The 23,427-nt window shown below is 42.5% G+C and overlaps 1 pseudogene; it reads left to right on the top strand.

Annotated features, from left to right (window-relative positions):
• Nucleotides 1–513: 513 nt before the first annotated feature.
• On the top strand, nt 514–16,602 carry LOC108581797 (annotated as a pseudogene).
• The last annotated feature ends 6,825 nt before the right edge of the window (nt 16,603–23,427 follow it).

The raw sequence follows: 23,427 nt of genomic DNA, 5'->3' as shown, positions 1-23,427 counted from the left end.
TGAAACCACTGCAATCTTGATTGGGGAAACTGGTTAGACATAGCCTAAATTTTAATGTGCCCCATATCTCTCAAAGATAATAGGACCCACGGTTTACACAAACGCGTAGCGTCTCTTTCTTCTGGCTACCATCTATTTTCTAGTTTACTTGGGCTTGGTCCACATGATGCCAAACAACTGGTTTGACTGACTTTTGTTGCACTAAATGGAAGAGACTGACCTATTTGACGTCCCGTGGAGACAAATCCCAGCACTGGGGCCCAGGGCTTGCTGAGAGAACAAGGCTCCCTTTTCTTGAAGGCAAATTTGAGTGTTACTGTACGTTTGAGGTATTTTGATATTGTAGACCTGTAAGCATATGTTCTCAGTGGCTTCAGAGTAGGTCTGGAAAAAACAACAACCAGCCAAAGCAAACCTAGACTGGAGGTGCTAGAAACTGAGATTTAGTGACAGGTCCCAGGAGGCACACAGCTCTGAAGAAAAAGACATGTAGGTGCTGTAGGCTGTTAGACGATGCTGGTGTGGTCAATGCCAGCCCCTGGGTTGTGGGAAGCTGCTGCCCAGGGCAGGGGCCATGAGAAAAACCAGGTACCAGACAAGGTGAGTGGCCGGCAGTCTCAGCCAGCTAGAGTGCCAGTCTATAGGGGCATCCAGACATTGGTAGACCACATCAGGAATATATTGCCAGTTGACTTATACATGTAAATATGACTTTTTTTTTTTTTGCATGACATGTTTATAGGCCACTCCAGTAACTCTGAGTCCAGCTGCTGCTATTTGCTTGATGCTAGGTTTTACAGTTGCTACAATTCTGAGACAAGTTGGCCCAATATATATGCTAGTTACAAATGATATACTTTATTATGCAAAATTAAGACCTTTTATTATGCTCCCCACTTTCCCCAGTAAATTGGTTTGGAAAATTACGTATGATAGATATCATGTCCTAAGCCGAAAGAAAGAAGTAAAATGTTTTATTGTGAAATAAGGTCGTTTCTAAATATGTAACTAAATGTTAAACAAATAATGAAAGGAGACTGGACATGGTGGCTTACGCCTGTAATCCTAGCACTTTGGGAGGCCCAGAAATGGGAGGATTGCCTGAGTCCAGGAGTTCGAGATCAGCCTGGGCAGCATAGTGAGACCTTGTATTTACAAAAGAGAAACGAAATTAGCCAGGCATGGTGGTGTGCACCTGTAGTTCCAGTTACTTAGGAGGCTGAAGTGGGAGGATTGCTTGAGCCTGGGAGGTCAAGGCTGCAGTGAGCTGAGAATGTGCCATTGCACTCCAGCCTGGGTGACAGAAAGAGACCCTGTCTCACAAAAGAAAAAAAAAGAGTAGCTATGGAGTGTTGGTAGAGCCCAGGTAGTTGTTTTTGTTTTTGTTTTTGTTTTTTGAGATGGATTCTTGCTCACTCTGTCACCCAGGCTGGAGTGCAATGCCACAATCTCGGCTCACTGCAACCTCCACCTCCCAGGTTCAAGCGATTCTCTGGCCTCAGTCTACTGAGAAGCTGGGAGTACAGGCACACACCACCAAGCCCAGCTAATTTTTGCATTTTTAGTGGGGATGGGGTTTCACAATGTTGGCCAGAATGGTCTCAATCTCTTGACCTCGTGATCCGCCCGCCTTGGCCTCCCAAAGTGCTGGGATTACAGGCATGAGCTATCGCGCCTGGCGGAGCCCAGGTAGTTTCTGTATGTCATTGTTTATATGACTCACAACAATGCTATGTGGTAGGTAGGTATTCCCATTTTACAGAGGAGAAAGTTAAGGTTGAGAAACGATACAGAACCTGACTTCAGGTCACACAGCTTGTGTCAGGGTTGGAATTCCAACCCAGGCAGTGGAGCAACAGAGTTCCATGTTTTAAGCTCTCTGCTCCACTGATTCTGAATATTAAAACAACAACACAACATTGGATGAAGAGCCTACCTGGTTGTCAGTCTGCATGTGTTGCTTGGTCTAGCTTCATTTGGCCAAAATGCCAGAGCAGAACCTTGGTGCAGTGACAGCATCTTAATTGATATGAAAGGGTGAATATTCTTGAGGTAAATAGGGCAGAGAGTCTCAGGCTGCAGATTGGGATGGGTAGGTAGGGTTTTCAAGTGGATCCATAGAGCCTCTGACTCCCAGGAGGGGCGTCTTGAAAAATGCTATGTTAGGGCATGGAGGGATGAAGCCTAGGAAGGGGCTCTCTTGGGCAAGATAAGAAAGTGCCTTTCTCGTCAAGGAGGTGAGGCCAGGGGCTAGGACAGGAGGGCTCTAGAAGACCCACTTGTGATGAGCATGCAGAAAATACCACTCAGGTGTGTGGCGCTTTGCAACCCTAGACTTTTGCTCTCTAACACCATTCAGGCTCCAGCAAATGCTTCTCTATTTGTCCTGAGTGGTATGTCCTAGAAAGAAAAGGTGTCTGTGTTGCCATGTGAAGTATGTTTGTGGGCTGTGTTGCTACAGATATCCGAGGACACTAATCCAAATTCAGGGAGGATTTCAGTGCCAGAAACACAGGTAGGGAAAAGAAAACTACCAATAAACTTTTGAAAACATTCATCTCAGGTAATATAAATGCTATAGATTCTTACTAAATATTTTCTAGGAGTGCTAAGTATCCCTTTTCCTACTTTTCTCCAACTTTTCTCTAACTCCTGGTGCTGGAGTTATTCAGGAATCTGTGTGATATTTGCAACAACTGCATCTAAGGGTTGAGAAATATTTGCAACACCAAACAACTGATGTCACTCTTAACTTGTGTCTATGTACATCTCCATATAACATGTGTGAGGCATAGCATCCATTCTTTACTTCAGAAGGCAACCAACCAGTTAGACTTTGGATGCTAGAATTGCAATGCTGTATTGCAATTTAAAATTAAAGGACTTTGGGAGGCCAAGGCAGGCAGATTGCTTGAGATCAGGAGTCAAGACCAGCCTGGCCAACATGGTGAAAGCCTGTCTTTACTAAAAAAAAATACAAAAATTAGCCAGCCAGGCATGGTGGCAGGTGGCTGTAATCCCACCTGCTGGGGAGGCTGAAGAAGGAGAATTGCTTGAACCTGGGAGGCGGAGGTTGCAGTGAGCTGAGATCATGCCACTGCCCTCCAGCCTGGGTGACAGAGTGAGACTCCATCTCAAAAAAAAAAAAAAAAAAAAAAAGGATGTTTTATTTTTATAAAAACATTAAATATGACCTAATTAAATTTTCAGGAAATTAAATTGTCACGATTATTTAAAATGTATATTCATTAATTATAATTTATATCTGACTTTTAATTTTAGTAGATAATTTTAAATATTAAAAGACTGTTAAAATAAATTAAAAATATATTGTGATATAGTTTGGCTGTGTCCCCACCCAAATCTCATCTTGAATTCCCATGTGTTGTGAAAGGGACCCTGTGGGAGGTAACTGAATCATGGAGGCAAGTCTTTCCCGTGCTGTTCTCATGATAGTGAATAAGTCTCATGAGATCTGATGGTTTTATAAAGAGGAATTCCCTTGCACAAGCTCTCTCTTTTTGCCTGCTGCCATCCGTAAGACGTGACTTGCTCCTGTTTGCCTTCCACCATGATTGTGAGGCCTCCCCAGCCACGTGGAACTGTAAGTTCATTAAACATATTTTTCTTCCCAGTCTTGGGTATGTCTTTAACAGCAGTGTGAAAATGGACTAATACATATATGTAAAATGTTTATGCATTTGATGAAATATATTTATATTGAACAAATTTGAATCACATTTTATTTTAATCTTCTTTATTATTGAGAATGGATATAAGTCAAGATTGGGGTAAAAAGATAAAATACGGTGAAGTTCAGAAGCTGAAAAGAAACAAAATCAGTGAGGTAATCTGCTTAACACTGGAGAAATAATAAAAGTGAGTAGGCGTTTGTTGGACTAGCCCACAAAAAATTTTTACACAAGACCTTACAAATTGTTTACTTAATGTAGATCTAATTAGTGATCAAAACAATGAGAATGTAAAAGGGAATTATTCATATCAAATTCACAATTCAGAAGCCACAGATGGATGCAACTTGTGCCTGCCTAGGAGACATAAAGGAAGCTACATTCATGAAATTAGCCCAATGAGAGGAGAAAGATGAAACTGAAACCTTGGGGCTTTACTGTACCTGTGGGACGCTGATTCAGGAAAATGGCCTTCTTTATTTATTTATTTTTTTTGAGATGGAGTCTCACTCAATTACCCAGGCTGGAGTGTAGAGGTGCAACCTCAACTCACTGCAACCTCCGCCTCCCAGGTTCAAGCGATTCTCCAGCCTCAGCCTCCTGAGTAGCTGGGATTACAGGCACGTGCCACCGTGTCCAGCTAATTTTTGCATTTTTAGTAGAGACGAGATTTCACCATGTTGGCCAGACTGGTCTCGAACTCCTAGCCTCAAGTGATCCTCCTGCCTCAGCCTCCCAAAGTGCTGGGATTACAGGCACGAGCCACCACACCCAGCCAAAATGGCCTCTTTATGGCAGGGGACTGTGTCCTCAAAACACAGTCCCATCCAAGTGAATGGTTACAATTTTTGGATGAACATGGCAGAACATCCAATATTCCATTTTACACCAAAATTCTTCTGGCTGGGAAAGACATCATAGAAACTGGCTTTTATATGCTAAGTTCAAATGCAAAATATTTTGTGAATTCTATACCAATTATCACCAGTCTTGAAGATTAGCTTTGGTTAAATAATGTATTATGGCCAGATGAGGAAAGCCCTGTGCACATACAAAAAGTACACAATCAATTGTTTGAGAAAAAAAAGTTAATAAGCAGCAGACAATGAGTAGTAGTCAGCAAAGACAAGTAAACACCAATAAAGAACATCTGCCATAATATTCCTAAAAGAAACATGTTATTTAGCCAAACAAAATGATGCTTTTTATAGCCTTAATAATACACTTCTTATGGAAAACAGTGAAGTTTTCTGGGTTTTGTATGAATGATTTAAAAATTTGCTGCTTAGATGATCAAACATAAAAGAGATTAAAAACACACAAATGATCTCTATTGAGGATTGAGAATTAAAAGAGATTATTAAATTAAAGGATAATAAAATGATAAAAATATTTAACATTTAAAAAAGCAAATATGACTCAGTTGAACTAGCTTGCAGAGGTCAAAAGTCAAGTTGAGTGACTCACTTTTTTTGTGTGTTTGTGTTCAGGCTGGAGTTCAGTGGCGCTATCTCAGCTCACTGCAGCCTCCACCTCCCAGGTTCAAGAAATTCTCCTGCCTCAGTCTCTCGAGTAGGTGGGATTACAGGCGTGTGCCACCATGCCCAGCTAATGTTTTTGTAGTTTAGTAGAGATGGGGTTTCAACATGTTGTTCGGGCTGGTCTCCAACTCCTGGCCTCAAGTGATCCTCCTGCCTCAGGGTCCCAAAGTACTGGGATTACAGGCGTGAGCCACTATGCCCAGCCTGAATGACTGACATTTATGATACTCACTGTTAAACTATCTGGAGAGGAAAACAAGGAACTTGAAATTAATCAGTATTTTATTGGTTTTACACTTCTGAAAAATAGAGATTTTGTCTTAACTAAAGACACAGCTTTAAATTTTAGCCATTGATTTAAAAGATTGTGGGTAAGCCTGTGATAATGATGTTAATATAGTTGTTAAAGAAAAAGGTATGCAATCCAGAATTATGGTTGAAATTATAGAAACATCCTTTGAACTGTAGTTTGAATTTTAACAAGGAAATGTCGGCTTTACCTGTGCTGATAGCAGTGGTATTCCTTGGAACAATTCAAATATTATTTACATTGTTTTCTATATCTCTGTAAAGGTGGAACATATTGATGAAACACATACCAAATCTGACCTTATAACACGCTTGGATACACAGTGAAAATTCTAATGAAACACTGTCAAAGCAATTAGATTTTATTAGGCAAGATATGAAATCCATTAATAGAGCTAAACAAAACCATAGAAAATCCTCAAAGAACAAATCTCAGTCTTTGGCAGAATGTGAAATTAATTTTAAATCTCATCATTCAGTTATTTGTTATGAACCACAGCTTGCTGTAAACAATGTTAGCTGAAAAATAAAAAAACAAAACCATGATCTCTTTTAAGTTTTATTTCACTTTAAAATGGATTCTACAAATATATCTAAAGATTTAAAGAAAATTGTTATTCTAAATAAAAAAGATGCATGATAAATATGTAACAAAAGTAAAATTCCAGCAAAATACAAGGCAATTTGAACAACAAAACAAAAACATTTGCATGACTATGAAGGAGAAGTTTCACACATCTGCAATCTGGAAACTGACTTCTACAGACTGTTTTGTGGCCATTCTAGATTAAAGTATTGTATTGATTGAAGAGAAATCTAAACAAACCAATATATTGGTATTTTTTTTATTTGTAAGAATCCAGTCCAGAAAAAGTTAAAAAAACTTATGGATTAGAGTATCAATGTAGATATTGTTTTAAAAGAAGCTAAAAATAACTATATAAGTGATATGGTTTGGCTATGTCCCCACCCAAATCTCATCCTGAATTGTAATCCCCACATGTTGGGGGAGGGACCTGTGGGAGGTGATTGGATCATGGGGGCGGTTTCCCCCATGCTGTTCTCATGATAGTGAGTGAGTTCTCATACCTGATGGTTTTATAAGTGGCAATTTCGCCTGTGCTTTCTGTCTGTCTCCTGCTGCCTTGTGAAGAAGGTGCCTGCTTCCCCTTCCACCATAATTGTAAGTTTCCTGAGGCCTCCCCAGCCATGCAGAACTGTGAGTCAGTTAAAACTCTTTCCTTTATAAATTACCCAGTCTGGGGTAATATCTTTACAGCAGTGTGAAAACAGACTAGTACAATAAGCAATAGTAATTTCTACAATGGAATTAAAATATTTGGCTGTATTTCCAGTGATAACACTAATTAACCATAGATAACCTCATTACAATGTTTGAAATTGGTTTGAAAATTGTGGTTCATTTCCAATCTAAGTATCATTTTAATAAATTTATTGACAATTCCAATGGCTACTAGCTTAGCAGTGTTTCCCTTAAATGAAATTGCCAGTTCGGCATGACTGTGAACAATTTTGATTATAGCAACATTATTAGTGATTCACTGAAATGAAGAGCAAGAAATATACTTTTTTTTTTTTTTTTTTTTTTTAAGAGACGGAGTCTTGCTCTGTCGCCCAGGCTGGAGTGCAGTGGCTGGATCTCAGCTCAGTGCAAGCTCCGCCTCCCGGGTTTACGCCATTCTCCTGCCTCAGCCTCCTGAGTAGCTGGGACTACAGGTGCCCGCCACCACACCCGGCTAATTTTTTGTATATTTTTTAGTAGAGATGGGGTTTCACCGTGTTAGCCAGGATGGTCTCGATCTCCTGAACTCGTGATCCACCCATCTCAGCTTCCCAAAGTGCTGGGATTACAGGCTTGAGCCACTAAGCCCGGCCAAAATATGCATATTTATGGAATAAATTATACTAACTAATTACAGTTGACCCTTGAGAAACACAGGTTTGAACTGTGTGGGTCCACTTATATGTGAATTTTCTTCCACTTCTGCCACCCCTGAGATAGCAAAACCAATCCCTCCTCTTCCTCTGCCATCTCATTGTGAAAATGACAAGCGTGAAGACTCTTATGATGATCCACTCCACTTAAGGAATAGTAAATATGTTTTCTCTTCTTTATGACTTGAATAAGATTTTCTTTTCTCTAGGTTACTGTATTGTAAGAATACAGTATATAATACATATAACACACAAAATGTGTGTTAACTGACTGTTTATGTTGTCTGTAAGGCTCCCAGTCAATAGTAGGTTATTAGTAAAGTTTGGGGGAGTCAAAAGTTTTGGATTTTCAACTGTGTAGGGTGGGGAGGTGGTACCCCTAACCGCCTGGTTGTTCAAGGGCCAAGTGTAATTATAGTACACCTTTATTGTATTACCCACATAAACAGTGCATCAAGGTATGCAACCAGACATGTGCAATCAGTTCTCTTTGATATTTTGCCAACTTTTAGTCATGTAAAAGCTTAGTTTTGTACACATTTTTCAATCTTGGTGTTACAAAAGTTGTATTTGTCAGGAAGGAGGAAAGGGCATACTGTATTTAACAATTTTTAGCTCAATCTATAACTTTTAAATATTTAGATATATGATATTTTAGGCTTAAATGCTGGGCTGACATCCAGGTGAATGTGCATTCAGCTTTGAGGAAAAAATTTGGGAGCCCACACTTGGAGGGAAGATTAGTAAACAAATTTGAGGTTGAATTAAGAATTCTTCCACATCTGAAGATAGTGCAAACCCAAAGCCCCTTCTGTTAAGATGGCAGTTCTCAACCTTGGTTACCCATTAGAATCACCCGGGAGGCTTTAAAGATGCTGATGCCCAGGCTCCCCACTCTGTAGAACTTTTGATTTAGTGGTCTATGTTGAGGCCTGAGCATCAGCACTTCAAAAAACTTCCCAGGGTTGGGCCAAGTGCAGTGGTGTTTATAACTAGTTGATCACAACCAGCTATAGACTTCTTGGTTTCTTCTCTATCTCCTTTGCTTCACTTGACTAGCCTTAAAAAACAACAAAAAAATCTTCCCAGGTGATTCTAATGTGCAGTCAGCACTGAAACTAGTTATCAGTAACTTGGATAGCAAACAGCATCCTGACAGGGTTAAAAGAGTTTGAAGCCAGGTCATGCCATGGCTAGATTGTGGTTACATTATGTCAGGTCTGGGTCAAACTAAGGTTGCCAAGATTGAAAGAGACTGTCATTACAAAGAAAGAGCATGTAGACCTTGGTTTCATCCATTCAATTGACATTTAATGCACTTCTACAGTGTTTCCTGAACTGAGGATACAGAAAGGAATAAAGTATTAATTCCAAAAATGGGGAACAGATGTATAAACAAAATCAACAAAGTATTAGAAACATTATGGTAAAAGTGTATAGGGCACAGTAGAGGCACAATTCCATATAGGAAGGAGGATAGGTGGAGGCAGCCTAAGTTGAGTCTTCAAAAACGTGAGGTTATCAGGGGGCTTTCAGGGCGGAAGACCAGGAGTTTATAGGGAGACTTCTTGAATTGGGCAGGACAGGAAACCCAGGTTTATACGAGAACAAGAGGAGGCCCTTGGGAACAGACGCAGTAGAGAGAGGCAGGAACGTGGGAAGGTGTGTTAGTCTGTTCTCACGCTGCTAATGAAGACATACCTAAGACTGGGTAATTTATAAAGGAAAGAGGTTTAATGGACTCACAGTTTCACATGGCTTGGAAGGTCTCATAATCGTGGTGGAAGGTGAAGGAAGAGCAAGGCACATCTTACATGGCAGCAGGCAAGAAGAACATGTGTAGGGGAACTGCCCTTTATAAAACCAGCAGATCTTGTGAGACTTATTCACTATCACGAGAACAGCATGGGAAAGACCCAGCCCCATGATTCAATTCCCTCCTACCAGGTCCCTCCCATGACACGTGGGAGTTATGGGAGCTATCATTCAAGGTGAAATTTGGGTGGGGACACAACCAAATCATATCAGAAGACATTGCTAGGATGAGTGGCCAACTTCTCTTTGGTCTGGAGCCAATTTTATATAGGCCTTGAGTGTGCTTTTTGAGCAACATCTCAGAGAATCTTCAAACTGGGTTTACAGCAGCACTTTTCAGGAGTTTTGATGGCATGGGAAGGGACTGTATTTCCAGATCCTTAATTTCCATAGGTATTTTTCCTAAAATTTCCCTGCCTCAAAGCAGATGCTGGAGCCATTCTCTCAGCAGCTTCAAGCTGTTTGTCCTCCTGTGATTATCCTCTGTGCTTTGCACAGGTCAGCAGTGCTCCTCTCCGTTCAGGATCTTCCTGTAATCTGCTACTCTGCGGTGCTGCCTCAGAGGCACCAAATGAAAAGGTGAGAAATATCAGTTTCAGGGACCTCCTTTACTGTTAATCAAAGAACCCAAGCCTGCTTTCTGGTTTTGTATCTTACACATGTTTCCTATTGTTGATTCCTAGTCCTACTTAGAGTTAACATTTATCCCTTGCTAACCCCTCCACTCTGGCAACTAAGCAAAATGTGAAAGGCATAACGACATAGTTTCATTAATCCTCCCTTTTTGTTGTCCTACATGTTATATCTACATCATTGAGAATGCCACCAGATGATATAATTTTTGTTTTCAACATTCATACTTAGTATAAAGAACTTAAGAGTAAAAAAAAGTGCCTTCCATGATATATTGCTTTAACACCACAGTAACCGTGTATTTTTGTTAGATGGCCCCAGAGGCTATAATTCCCATGGGCACAGGAAAATGATGCCCAGCCAAGAGAAATTAAGAGATTTGTCCTAGTCTACTGCTTGTGAGTGCTGGAACTGGGTTTTATACCCAGATATTTAAAGTCAGATTTCAAAATCCAATATTCTTTTCTACATACTAAACGACTTCTCTTGTAGTGGGCATGTGAGTTTGGTTTAGGAGGCAGCACAGAAACGACATGTTATTCTACTGAGTCTTGAAGGGAAAGAATCAGAATCCCCAAGTGTACTTGTAGGAAGTAAGGAGGGAGAACCACAAGGATGGGAGAACCGGTGTGATGACTGGAATCTGCGGGAATAACAAAAGGGCTTCCCAGGGAGGGGACCTGGCTTGGGTCAGGGGACTCCCAGGTCCAAATAGGAAAACATCTGCACGTCCCCAGCCCCAGATCTGCTGTCAGACACTGCCCTTACTTTATGCCTCTTGGTGGTAGTGGAGGCTGACAGGTGAGGGTCCTAGGGAAGCTTCTTTGACTCTCAACAGCAGCTCTTCATCAAGGGTCCTCAATATGCAAAATGGCCTGACTTTATTTTTCTGGGCCATTCTAGAAGAAAACCCTGACTTGGCAATGGGAAGGGGAAGGGAGGTTCTATAGGGGAGGAGGGCCTTGCCCGGTAGGAGTCTGAGCTGCAGGCTGAGCTGAGGGGCAGCAGAGAGCTGATGGGAGGATGACTGCAATGGAATGAATGTCTGCTGCAGCTGAATGAATGTTCCACATGTTTTGGGACATTTTCTAGTTCCCACATGTTGGCTCAGAAAATTTGGGGTGAGATGCATAAAAGCTGCAGGTATAGTAAATGGCCCAAGTGTGAATCCCTGATCCATCACTTACTGTCTTGGGGTCTTAGGCAAGTTGATTGACGTCTCTAGGCCCCATTGCCTCATCTGTAAAATGGGGATGATGGGACTCACCTGGTGGGCTTCCTGTGACACTTGGCACGGGCACCTTCATCTTAGATTTTTCTAGACTGGCCGCTGCTGGAGGGCCAGGATGGCATCACCAGTGACTTGCATACTCCCAGACTTACTGTAAGTGCTGCTTGACTGGCTGCTGACTACACATGACTATAGGGAATCAGTAGGTGTTTGTGGATTCTTGAGTCAGACAGGCCTGAGTTCAAATCCTAGCTTCACTACTTGTTAATTGTGCGAGTCCGTTTCCTCCCACCTCCCTTACCTTGTCTGTAAAGTGGAGACAACTGGAGAGCATGCCTTATAGGTAGCTGTGAAAATTAAAAGAGGAAATACATAAAAAATCATCAAGAAATCCCAGAGGCTATTACTGCAGATAGGCGTGAGGGAAAGCAAGAAATGAGGCATCAGGCAGCCTGCAACCAAGTTCCTGATCTGATAAATCACCAGCCCTCTCATCTTGGACAAGTCACCTCCACTTCATCTTTCTGAGCCTTGTTATCTGTCACATAGAGATGTTGAAGCTCGGTTGCCTCAGGACCATTGTATAGTATGGGAAAGTTTGACATGAAGCATTAACCAAATGAGGGAATTATTATAGTCTGACCCCGATGGCCTCAACCACCTCAGTCCTCTGTGGGATGTCAGAATCCTCAGGAAGGGGCCCCAAGAGTTCAGTCAAATTCCTTTCCTTTCCTGAAAATTTCTTTCCACTGGAGTTTGCTGCCCTCTGGTGGGTGTTATTGCCAAATTACCCAAACTTTTCCTGGAAAAGATTAAGCATCTTGGCTTTGCCGGCTGGAGGCTATAGCATATCTGGGAGGTGAACTATGAATAGGGGCATTGGCCTATCTTCTAGCCCTCCAGCGGAGTAGTTCTTGGAGTGAGGCCTCTACTCGGCATCACCTGGGTGTTTGATAGAAATGTACACTCTCAGACCTACAGCTGACCTATGAAGCAGAAACCCTAGGGGTGGGGCCCAGCAGTCTGTGCTTTAATGTGACCTCCAGGCTCTTGCGTGCAGAGGTTTGAGAACCACTGTTCTAGGGACTCTAGGACCTCAGAATTGGAAGGGAGGGGCTGGAGAAGAGCTGGGAAGGGTGGTAACTTTGATTGTGTGCAGCCACATAGCTATCTGGGGTGTCAAAAATATTAAAACTGCACATTTAAAAGAATGGTAGAACTGACTGGGTGCTTTGGCTCATGCCTATACTCCTAGGAATTTGGGAGGCCAAGGCGTGAGGATCACTTGAATAGCAGAGTTCAAGAACAGCCTGAGCAGCATAGCAAGACCCTGTCTCAACACAAAAACTAAAGAAAAATTAGCTAGGCAAGGTGGTGGCCACCTGTAATCCTAGCAGCTCAGGAGGCTGAGGTAGGAGAATCACTAGAGCCCAGGAGTTTGAGGATACAGTCAGCTATGATTGTGCCACTGCACTCCAGCCTGTGTGAAAGAACGAGACACTATCTCAAGAGAGAGAGAGAGAAAAAGGCAGAGTAAATACACAAATATCCTTCACTAGATTTACCAGTTGTCACCAGTTTGCCACATTTCATTAATCTCCTGTTTTCTATACTTCTTTTATGCTGATCCATTTGAAAGACAGCTGTAGAAATCATAGCACTTCATTCTCACATATTTAGCAGCATTTTGTAAAAGTAAGAAACTTCTATACGGCCACAGCATTATCATTACAACTAAGAAAATTAATAATTTTATAATTAATTTGCATTCTATATTCAAATTTCTACAATTGGCTCCAAAATATTTTTTATATTTGCATGTGTGTTTTAAATCTGAGATCTAATTCAAATTTATGCATTGTATTATGTCTCATATTATGTCTTTTAAGTACCTTTTAATCTAAAGCAGCCCACTGTCCATGACTTTTCTTTCTTTCTTTCTTTCTTTTTTTTTTTTTTTGAGACAAGCTCTCACTCTGTCACCCAGGCTGGAGTACAGCGGTGTGATCTTGGCTCACTGCAACCTCTGCCTCCTGGGTGCAAGTGATTCTTCTGCTTCAGCCTCCCTAGTAGTTGAGATTACAAGCACCTGCCACCACGCCTGGCTAATTTTTGTATTTTCAGTAGAGATGGGGTTTCATCATGTTGGCCAGGCTGGTCTCCAACTCCTGACCTCAGGTGATCTGCCCACCTCAGCCTCCCAAAGTGCTGGGATTACAGGGGTGAGCCACTGCCTCCGCTCCCCTTCCCGTCCCTTCCCTCCGCTCCCCTTCCCTTCTAAGCCAAGCCTTGCCCTCCCCTTCCCTTCCCTTCCCTTCCCTTCCCTTCCCTTTAAATGATACTGACTTTTTTAAAGAATTCAGGCCTGTTGTGTTATAGAATGTCCCACAACTGGATTTGTCACATTGCATTCTCATGGTTGGATTCAGGTTAGACATTTTTGTCAAGAATGTTTCATTGGTGATGTTGTATGCTTCCTGTTGTATCAGGAGGTCAGGTTATGTTGCTGTGTATCTGAATCACCTGGGGAACTTTTTTCAGACACAGGTTCTTGGGCTATGCACCTGGAGTTTCAGTTTCCTTGGTCTGGGATGTGCTCAGCACATTCACATTATTTGAAAGCGTCACAGGGATTCTGTGGTGTGGCCAGGGTTGGATCCCATGAGAGAAAAACCTTCCAGTCTCTGTCTTTCATGAATTTATCTTTTAATGCCTCCATCTCAAAGCAACAACAATTGGAGCAGTGCTACCATGTCCCTCTGCCCCTTGCTTACCCGCCGAAACCTTCCTCCACTCACCTCCTCCCACCTCCAGTGAGATCCTGAGAAATGGTTCACTCTAGGCCAGTTGTCCCTGGGGCTGAGCTGGAGCTTCAGCTCACCATGGGGTAAGATGTATGATGGGGCAGGTGTCAAGGAACCTGGAAGGAGCTCCTCCTGGGGATGGAAGGTGGAGCTGGTACGAACTACCCATTGGAGTGAGAAGGAGGGAGCTAAGGCAATCTGAGCTCCTGAACTTTATTCCCACAGCTGGGAGTGACAGTTCTGGAAAGATGAGTCTGACTTTGAAAATAGGAATTGGAAGATAAGCAGTATTCCCTCTTTATATTGTAACACATCAGTTAGTGGCAATTTCTACTATCCCAACATTTGTGTTCTCTCTCTCTCTCTCTCACCCACACACAGCCATCCCGTACACTGAGGTTACGACATGTATTGATTTATAATCTCTACCTCGGTGGAGAAGATAATAGAAGTGTAAGTGAGCCTTAGAGATGTGATATCAGCATGGATGGAAAAGAGGAAAGAGGAATTGTAGTTTTGGCCTCCTTTGAGTGGGTGACTAGCAGTAGGGTGCAAAAATTAAAAAAAAAAATGGCTGTCAGACAGCATGGGAATCTGATCAAAGCAGGGAGACTTGCAGGAACAGCCACTGTGGGGATAGGCACCTGTGGATTTTGGGGGAGAGAAGTGCTGAGTGGAATGGCAGAGGAGGAGCTGCAGGGGGTAAAGACAGAAGCAGCTGTGGAAATGCCCCCAAACTCAGCAAATTTGATAGTGTCTTTTAGGGCTAAAGGTCAAGCTGATGAACCCAGGGTCAAAACATGGAGGTAGAAACAAAATGCCAATAATTGCACTGGGCTAGCTAGATCAGGCAGAATTTGATGGCTGGCTGTGCTCAGTCCTGCCTGGTGCTCCTGAGCTGGAAACAGGAAGCAGCTCACCAGGCTGGACTGGTTTGAGGTAGCCTCATCAGGCTAAGCAAGGAGCATGAGCCCCTGTGATGCAGAGACTGGGGAGGAGGAGGGAGATGTGATCCTTTGAGCATTCCTGTAGCTCCTACCTCCTCACATCTGCTCCCTCCTGCTTCACATCCAAGACTGACTGCACAGCACTCCTGACCTGCATGGATGCCTTAGGAAATGTCTGAGCTCAACGAAAATCTTTACAATATGCCCTTTCCCTGCCACCGCCGAGTCGTGCGGAGGCGGAGGCTTTGGTGCATTCAAGATTGGGCTTCACCCATAACCCACCGCCACGGCCGAGAAAGGCATTTCTGTTGGAGGTGTAATGGATGTTAATACCACTTTACAAGAGGTGCTGAAGACCGCCCTCGTCCACGATGGCCTAACATGCAGAATTTGCAAAGCTGCCAAAGCCTTGGACAAGCGCCAAGCCCATCTTTGTGTGCTTGCATCCAACTGTGATGGGCCTATGTATGTCAAGTTGGTGGAGGCCCTTTGTGCTGAACACCAAATCAACCTAATTAAGGGTGATGACAACAAGAAACTGGGGGAATGGGCAGGCCTCTGTAAAACTGACAGAGGCGGGAAACCCCGTAAAGTGGTTAGAAGCAGTTGTGTAGTAGTTAAGGACTATGGCAAAGAGTCTCAGGCCAAGGATGTCATTGAAAAGTACTTCAAATACAAGAAATGAAGAAATAAATCTTTGACTCACACACGCACACAAAGAATCTTTAGAATATGCCACCTTGTCATGTATTCACGTATATGTGCTCACATATACACACACAGCACACATGTAAAAACACATGAACGCTGAGCTAGGCAGGACTCAGGCCCGGCAAGTCTAGTCCCTGCTGCATAGCCTTGGGCAAGTCACGTCATCTCTCTGAGCTACAGCTGTCTTTTCTGAGAGAGAGTAAAGTGAGGTGATTCCTGAGATCGGAGAATGTAAGAGCTGGAAGAAAAGTCAGGCATCATCATCTTCCATCCCTTCATTTTACAGATGTACAATTAGAGATTAGAAGGGGTTCAGAAGCCATGCTTTCTACCCTTTCCTTGGACCACTGGGGAAACTGAGGCCCACATAGGGAAAGAAAGTGACTATTCTGTGGTACTTTAATCCATGGACTTTATCCCAGGGAGCCAGGAGACTATCTCAGAAATATCTCTTTAGTCTCAACTCCTTTCAAGCTTCCAAAGCTAGACTGGAGAGGAAGAAGATAGTGGGTAAGCAGTGAACGAAGGAGAACAATGAGGTGAACAAACCAACCACGGTCATTTTGTGGTGGGATGGCAGAAGGTGTGAGGCTATGAGAGAATGTTGGGCATGCTGCTTCAATCACTGTCTTTCCTACAAGCCCACACCTGAGAAACTCCGTGGGCACGTGTGTGGGGTCACGGAGGCAGTGTTATTTCTGGGTAGCAAGGAGTGTACTTGTGAGGTTGTGCGAGTGGCTGACACGGCCATGTTTCAAAGTGCTTGAGGGTGCAGTTTCAACCTTTTAAAACAGTTCTGTGAAACTTCAAAAGAATTGAGTCTACATTTTGCATTTTTGGTGAGTTCTCAATCTTAGCCATCTGGCTCAAACAAGAATGCTTTAACTGCCAGGCACGGTGGCTCATGCCCGTAATCCCACTTTGGGAGGCCGAGGTGGGTGGATCACCTGAGGTCAGGAATTCAAGACCAGCCTGGCCAATGAGGTGAAACCCTATCTCTACAAAAATATAAAAATTAGCCAGGTGTGGTGGCAGGCGCCTGTAATCCCAGCTACTTAGGGCTGAGGTGGGAGAATCGCTTGAACCCGGGAGGCAGAGGTTGCAGTGAGCCGAGATTGCGCCACTGTACTCCAGCCAGGGATATAGAGTGAGACTCCATCTCAACAACAACAACAACAACAACAACAACAACAATAACAAAACTTTAATTTAGAGCTCCCCAGAGTTTGGTTTTGGTTTTAGTGTGTGGAGTTTTAGTGCATTTCATGGAGTGGGGAAAAAATTGTTGGAAAACACCAGAGTTAATCAAGGCAGGCAGACTTCTTTACTAAGTATAAGTCTTAGGGCCACACAGCTTTGTGAGGCTGTGCTGTGCAGCATCCCTCAGATGGCTGGATCATGGATGCTTTCCCTTGGGGCAAAGCATCTCAGGAGGCTGGAGTTATGGACCACCCTTGAGGAAACACTATGTAAGCCACAGGCAATTTTTAAGCCATAAAGAATAATACTTTCTTCTTTTTAGTATAAAAAATTTTGTACCCATGCAATTGATTTCAAGCAACATTCAACTATATTGAAGGATGATAATTTTAAGTGAATTTAAAGACTCAATTTGATAATTTTTCAATGATTTATAACATTTGTCATGAGAAGTATAGGATTCACTCCTTCCATTTATATTTATATTTTATTTTATTTTTGAGACAGAGTCTCACTCTGTTACCCAGGCTGGAGTGCAGTGGCACTATCTCAGCTCACTGCAACCTCCGCCTCCCCGGTTCAAGTGATTCTTCTGCCTCAGCCTCCTGAGTAGCTGGGATTACAGGCAAGAGCCACCATTCCCAGCTAATTTTTGTATTTTTTAGTAGAGATGGGGTTTTACCATGTTGACCAGGCTGGTTTTGAACTCCTGACCTCAGGTGATCCGCCTACCCCAGCCTCCCAAAGTGCTGAGATTACAGGTGTGAGCCACCGCTCCCAGCCTCCTTCCACTTTTCATTCTTCTGATTTGGCAGTTAATTCTTGATGTCTTCTATTTTTTTTAACCTGGAAATTTAACATGTATATTTAGCTTACTTTCTCAAGTTACTATCTTTACTCTTCTCCTGACCAACTCAACGACTTGGGCATGCTTAACCTCTAACCACTCCCCACTGACTTATATGCCATTGTTGCCCGGTATTTTAGTTCTGTCTTATGTCTGGAAGCCCCCAAAGTAGACATTACAACCATGGTTTTATATATCAACATTCCTATAGATTTGTTCACATGTTAACCACTTTGCTTTCTCTCTTTCATTCTTTCGTACATCTCATTCTTTGGAGTTCTCTTACTGAAGGTCTGTTTATAACAAACTCGGTTTTGCTTTGTTTACAAATTTCTTTATATCACTTTTTATTCTTAAAGGGTAGTTTTATTTGGTACTAAATGTAGGTAGTGATTACCATCTCTAAAGCTCAATTCCCTCATCTATGAAAAGTGGAGAGTAAATATCTTCCTTAGTGATTTCATGAAGGGATTCTTGGGAGGATCACACGGCATAATGACTAAAAGGTTTCAGTGAACAAAGCTCAGGTGTTGACGCTGTCTTCTGTGCCCTGAGAAAACCTTGGGAGTTGTGTAAGACAGTGCTTGCTTTCAGTAAACATGCTCTTTGCCAAAATGTCCTAACACACTGTTGCTCAACCTTGTTTTCATTATTGATTATTGTTCCTGTAAGGAGCCTTTTTAGATTTTTTTCCCTAACTGCCCCCTCCTCTCAGGAAAATTTAATACCACAGGTAAACTGCAAATCCATGATGCACTGTATGTATATCTGTGCTTTATACCTAAAAGGAGTAAAGACTTTTTTTTTTTCTTTTTAATTGGCCACCAAGAACCAACTTTTGCCCTCTTGAGGGCAATATCACCCTTCTTGAGAACGTGTGTTCTAGTGGCATTAGAACATTGGCAGCATTTTCAAACTGCAGTGTACCCTAAACATTAAAGGATCAGGTGCCGGGTGCGGTGGCTCAGGTGGGTACAGTGGCTCATGCCTGTAATCTCAGCACTTTGGGAGGCCGAGGCAGGTGGATCGCTTGAGCTCAGGAGTTCAAGATCAGCCTGGGCAACATGGAGAAACACCATCTCTACAAAAAATACAAAAATTAGCTGGGTGTGGTGGCTCATCACTGTAGTCCCAGCTACTTGGAAGGCTGAGGTCGGAAGATCCCTTCAGCCCAGGATTTTGATGCTACAGTGAGCCATGATCGTGCCACTGCACTCCAGCCTAAGTGACAGAGTGAGACCCTGTCCCAAACAAAACAAAACAGAATCAGGCTTTGGAATTGGGTAGACCTGGAATTAAATCCCTGCAGTCACATCAGGTAGAGCTACTTCACCTCTCCAACCCTGTTTTGGATCTCAAACGTGGTGACAGTATTTAAAAAGGCATTTAGTACAGTGCCCAGAACATAGTAAGTATTCAATAAATGTTAGTTATTAACAAACATTTCCCAAAGAAGGTACTCCTTAACATTTTTCTTTTCTTATGGAATAACATATTTTAACATTTAGTCATTATAAAAATAAGTTATTTAAGTCCACCCCCTCACCAATTCCCCACACCATAAGGGGCATGGAGCTGGCCCAGTGAGGAGGAGGACTGCCTGAGGGGCTGGAAGGCAGCCCTGTGGCAGGGGAACAGAGAGAGGTCCTGGCAGGTTGACTCTCAGAGTGGCTATGCAGAGGCCACCACTAGGATCCAGCTACCTCTAACCACACTGAAGGACATTTCTCTAAAGGTCTTAAAGAAGAATGAGAACTTGCTAAAAGAGGGGCCAGCTGGAGTTCCTCCCAAGGAGAAACAGATTTGAAGTGTAGAAAGCTTTCAACCAGAATTCAGCTTGTGAACATTTGACCACTTTTCGGAGACCTCTAACATATCTGATTAGGTTCAAAAGAAGTTGTTACTTAGAGTTCAGTTTGGCGCTTGGATTGAACAATGACCACCAACAAAAACGTCCAGGTGTTTGCCTATGTGTTAAGGACCTTCTTTGGTGCTGGGTGTGGTGACTCACGCCTGTAATTCCAGCAGTTTGGGAGGCTGAGGCGGGCAGATTGCTTGAGCTTAGGAGTTTAAGACCAGCCTGGCCAACATGGTGAAGCCTTGTCTCTACTAAAAGTACAAAAATTAGCTGGGTTTGGTGGCACGTGCCTGTAGTCCCAACTACTTGGCAGGCCGAGGTGGTAGAATTGCTTGATCCTGAGAGGCGGAGGTTACAGTGAGCTGAGATCACCTCACTGCACTCCAGCCTGGGTGACAGAAAAAAAAAGAAAAAGAAAAAGATCTTCTTTGGCAGAATATTGTTTTCTTTCAGCATGAAAATAGAACGCCAAGGCTATGCCAATGTGTGGTTTAGATAAAGTATATGTTTTGGTCCAAAATGTTTCATGAGTCCAAGGTTAACTTTGTGCTGGTGAACCTGGCCCAGTCATAAGAATGTTCTAATTTATAAATGTGTATTTCTATGTAAGTTAAGATACTTTTAAACCTTGGGAAAGAGAGGCTAGCCATTTAGGAATTAGACCAGGCTGTACATAACAGCCTAAAATGACAGTGACTTATACACATAAGAGTTTGATTTTCTCACATCAAAGAAGTCCACATGTAGGCAGTTCAAGGTCTCTGTATGTCAAGACTCAGCGTCCTTTTACATTTCTGCGCTAACATCCTAGTTTGTGACTGCCATCTTTGGTGAAGGTCTTCTCATTCCCAGAAAATAGGAGGCGGGAAGGGGCAAAGGGAAAAGGGGGCCAGGCCTCCCTTTACTGTGCGTCCCAGTTTTCTCTTGTATCTCATTGGCCAGTAAACTAGCTGGGAAGAAGTTGGGAAGTGTAGTCTTATTCCGAAAGGTAATGTTCCTCTCTAAAAGTCAGGGTTCTGTTATTACCAAGGAAGAAAGACTGCTCAACAGTATGTGTGTATATATGTGTATATATATGTGTGTGTGTGTATGTATGTGTGTATATATATGTGTGTATATATGTGTATATATGTGTGTGTGTGTGTATATATATATAGAGAGAGTATTAAGTTACATGATCATAAGGTCCCACAATAGGGTGTCTGCAAGCTTGAGGAGCAAGGAGAGCCAGTCCGAGTCTCAAAACTGAAGAACTGGGAGTCCAATGTTTGAGGGCAGGAATCCTCCAGCATGAGAGAAAGATGTAGGCTGGGAGGCTGGGCCAGTCTCTTCTCTTCATGTTTTTCTGCCTGCTTTATATTCATTGGCAGCTAGTTAGATTGTGCCCACGAGATTAAGGGTGGGTCTGCCTTCCCCAGCCCACTGACTCAAATGTTCATCTCCTTTGGCAGCACCCTCACAGACACACCCAGGATCAGTACTTTGCATCCTTCAATCCAGTCAGGTTGACACTTAGTGTTAACCATCACAGGTTGTGTGTAAATCACTGAAATTGGCCTAGAGTCATTTTGCAAGGGCCTTCTGCCCAAAGATGGGTGGATTCCCTGGGAGTTCGGTCAGCAACACACCAGATTCTTCTGTCTGCTTCTGAAGGCTGACTTGACTTCTGGAGGCTTCTTCCTGGAGCAGGCCTAGTTGGATGAGATAAAAGTACTCTTTGAGATCTCACAGAGTAGGATTACTTGAGTTATAAAATCTAATCATGGACTTAAAATATGTAAATAGGAGCTTTCAGATTCCAAGTTCAACAAGCATTGTTCACAGTTAGTGGTTGCTTTTGTGATATTTTGGGAAGAACATGGGCATACAATTTAGCTCTACCACTTGCTACGTGACCAGCTGCCAGTTCCTGAACCCTCCTGTGTCTCAGTTTCCTCACTGATTGTTGAGAGGAGTAAATGAAATCATTTGTGTGTGGGTGTATGCAATACAGGTTTCAATGTAGTTGTGATAATATCGAACTGATTCTTTTGAATCTTATTTTCTTTATTCAATGCCACATCATACTCATTTTCCATGTTATTACACATGTTTACAGTGTCAATATTCATTTAACCATTTTCCTATTTTTGAATATTGAAGTTGGATATTTGCTTCCAGACTTTCTTGATGCAAAAATCTTTGAAATTATTCATTTAACTAGATTTTCAGAAATTAAATTGCTGGGTTAAGGAGATTTGGATATGTATTGCCAAATTAGTTTTCCAAAAGGCTTTAACTAATTTATTCTACCAACAGCAACAGAGAACAGAGCACATTTTTGTCATTCTTAAGCATGTCATAAGCCATATTCATACTCCAGCCTGGGAAACAGGAGCGAAACTTCCTCTTAAAAAAAAAAAGAAATGCATATTATAATTTGTAACATGACAATTTTGTAGGTGAAAACTAGAATCCTGGTTTTAAGTTTTGTATGTTTTTTTATAACTAGTGAGATTGCATTTTATTCAAATGTATTTTCCAGTTTGAGTTCCATTTTTGTAAGTTGTTTGTTTGTCTGGTATGGCTCTAGTGCACTCATCTGTTGAGTATTAGAATACAGAACATCTTCAACATTCAGTTTGGTGTCCTGATTGTGAACATGACTGCATCTGTGTTATATGTGTGTGATTGTATTCAACTGGGAATATGTGCTTTTTGGCTAATGTGCAAAATGCTGGGTGCACCAGAGATGTGTCTGGAGTTCATGTGATGAGACCTTTACCTATTTCTCCTTCCAGAGAATCTTTAGTTGTAGCTGGAGAAAAGCCGAGTGAATTCCTTTTGGAGCTGGGTAGAAAGGGCGTGGAGTGAAGGGTCATGAAGTCAGCACATTCCCTTGTGGATTTGTGCCTGTAATATGCTGATTTCTACCCTGATTTTCTACCTCTCATTTTGCCTGAAGTGACACTGTCCCTAGACCAGTCCCTGGCCAGCCTGCATCATTTCTTTTGGGGTTATCTGAGGATCTGAGGTCCATGTGTTTCACAGGTACCCACAGGATGTGCCCACCATTCCCCTGCAATTCAATTCCAAGTCTGTGTTCTGAAGTAGAGGTTTCAGCCCTGGGGAGACACTTGTGGGTGTTGGGGGTGAGGGGTGGGCCTGGGGAAGGACTGAGTCATGAAGGTCACTAGGACCTCAAGGAAGAGAATGAGTTTCACCAGGTTTACCTCTTCAGAAGGGATCTCAGCCGTGCAGATTCTTGGAGGTAATTATGAGGCTTTTAAAGTTCCAGAGATGTCTTTAGCTCTGAGCAATGTTCTGAGGAGTAAAGTCATCATCAGCCCATTTTGGCCCTATGTGGACATCTTCTTTACCACTCTTTCCTCTTGGGAGGAGGGACTCCAGTTTCACAGCTTGCCAGGGCCTTGGGCTTGTAGTATGGGAAGAATATGGAGCCAGGTGGAACTCTTGACCATAAGGATTTCATGTCCTGATGACTTGAGTCTTTAGGCCCAGAGACTGTTCAGAATCTAAGCAGCTACAAAATTGGGACTTGAGGGGGACTCAACAAAACTTGGCTTTAAACATTAGAATTAACAACAAGAGAATGGTTAAATGGGTTCAGGTATAAAAGACTGTGCAGTAGTTAAAAAGAGATAGGAATATAGACATAAAAAGATCTTTGAGATGTACTGTTAATTGAAGAAAACAAGTAGTAGAATAAATTTAAAAATACAATCATGTTTATGCAAAAGAACAACAACAACAAAAAACCTAGCTTCCCCCCCAACATGTACACACATGAAACCATACCCAGGAGGTGAGGAAGATGCCACACTCAACGAATAACAGTGGCTGCCTCTGGGCAGTGTGTGTGAGGGTCAACCAGACTTTGTAC

This window comes from Papio anubis, chromosome 14 (assembly GCF_008728515.1).
Source record: "Papio anubis isolate 15944 chromosome 14, Panubis1.0, whole genome shotgun sequence".
Taxonomy (NCBI): domain Eukaryota; kingdom Metazoa; phylum Chordata; class Mammalia; order Primates; family Cercopithecidae; genus Papio; species Papio anubis.
Note: the sequence above shows the minus strand (reverse complement) of the source record. Positions and strands in the feature narration are given on the sequence as shown.